Source organism: Helianthus annuus, chromosome 12 (genome assembly GCF_002127325.2).
Source record: "Helianthus annuus cultivar XRQ/B chromosome 12, HanXRQr2.0-SUNRISE, whole genome shotgun sequence".
Classification (NCBI taxonomy): Eukaryota; Viridiplantae; Streptophyta; class Magnoliopsida; order Asterales; family Asteraceae; genus Helianthus; species Helianthus annuus.
Window position 1 is genome coordinate 154,273,558 of NC_035444.2, and position 2,036 is coordinate 154,275,593.

Sequence of the window (2,036 nt, forward strand, 5' to 3'; positions counted from 1 at the left end):
ACTAGGGAGCTTCACACATTGATGGTAGGTGGATGGGACTGCCTTCATATCGTGTATCCAAGGCCTGCCAAGGATAACATTACAACAAGATAAACAATCAATAACATAAAATTTTTGATAAGAATGTAGGCCTTCGATGTATATTGGGAGTTTAATGTCCCCCAGGGTATTCTTAGTCTCGCCACTGAATCCCACGATGTAAGACCCGAATTTGCATTAAATAGAATTGCCATCCAAAAGACGCTAAAAACATAAACTTTTAAAATGTACAAATCTTTCTTTCTTTAAATGGTAAAAACGTTATATCATTAATGCATGATTTCAACAAAATTTGGGCATGACCCGTCCATAAGACGAGCATATCCCTGTTTTAACCATTAACAAACAAACAAGTCTACAACCCGTTTAACTAGACACGACTAAGAACCATACATCAAGTGTTAGAAAGTGTAACCACTAACAATGTTATACAAAAACAAGCATTTGACCCAAAACATTAATACGTAATAGCGGAAGCGCTTGATAACCATAAAGTGTGCATTTGCTCGCTCCAAATTGCCAAGTCGCCTAAATTGAGGATTTACCTACATTCAACATAACAATTAGGTTAGTATTTCGCCACTAACAATCCTAGATAATAAACCCATTCGCTTCATTCTCGGATTATCATCATTCAATTACTTTGCTAACCGTTAAACGGTTCATTACATGCTTACCTCAATAGAGGCTAAGCATACTTTACTTAACATACCCGTTAGGAACGGATACTAGCATCATTACATCGCTTTCATTCGATTTGTTCATAATGAACAATCATAGTCATTACATTCTTACTTCACACCTCGATCCGAGAAAAACGGATCGAGTAGACTTTCGTCAATTACATACATAACTTCCCATACCCGGTTCAACTAAAAGAACCGGATATGATGCATTATCTTTTATCACTTCTTCATTACTTACAATCCGTTATGACGGATCTTACTTTTACTTTCGAAAAATCCTAGAATCCAAATCTCACAATTTTAACATACAACATAATTCGATTGAGATTATTATGCATATAACATCATAATAGAAATAGGGTGTACACTAACGTACCTCTCTCTTGAACCTTTTATTGCGAACCGGAACTAGCTTCTTCTTCTTTCAATCCTACACATAATTCATTCTTATTTAGATTATATCACTTGCACCCATAACACATACATTTAAGTACCATTCCTATTTTATATCACAATGGACAATATATCAATTTCTCACACAAAACCATTTGTGCATATCCCATTCAAAGCTACTTAGATTGTCATTGAGGCATTTCATCAAACACCTAGTGTGCGTACGACATATGAAGCATTATGTACATGTACCCTATGCATAATTTCACTAGATATCATCATAATCCATATAATCAACCATTCTTGCACAAATCATTCATTCTACACATAATAATCTATCAATATTCTAGCACACATACATTTATTCATAGAAATTATTCCACTTATTCAACTTACAAAATCATCATCCTACTAGAACAAGTGGGTTTTCCCCCAAACCTTTAATAAAATCAAATTCAAGCATGATACACCTTCTATTTGGTGATTCTAACTTATATATAAGCTCAATTTCATACTATTTCATAGATTGGTAAAAACCCACTTCATCGACTAGCATTAAAACACATAATTCGACTCACCTTATGTTCAATATGCTTAGATTAGCGAAGAACTAGTTTCATGCATTCGATTTTTGATCAACAACACCTTCAATTTCTGAATTCCTTGTGCTAGGTTGAAGGAGAAGGGTTTCTCCTTCCCCTGCCTTTCTCGCGACCCATACCCACAACACCAACACTAGGTTTTTAATTTCTAAAGTGTTTAATATTAAATTTTTACACATTCAGCCCCTTGCAATTTTCTTTGTTGTCAAATTTTGCTTATTGTTCATTCTTTTAATTACTTACACCTTACTTAGATAACTTAACCAATTTAATTAAACTTTTAGACACAAATAACCTATTAAGCATATTTGGGGTG

The 2,036-nt window shown here is 34.0% G+C and overlaps 1 long non-coding RNA gene across 1 annotated transcript; it reads right to left on the bottom strand.

Annotated features, from left to right (window-relative positions):
- Positions 1–275: 275 nt before the first annotated feature.
- LOC110897119 lies at positions 276–1,830 on the bottom strand. Its single transcript, XR_002568460.1, has 3 exons — positions 1,697–1,830; positions 1,102–1,155; positions 276–584 (listed from the first exon to the last, which is right to left on the bottom strand). It is a non-coding gene; the product is annotated as an uncharacterized LOC110897119 (long non-coding RNA).
- Between the last annotated feature and the right edge of the window lie 206 nt (positions 1,831–2,036).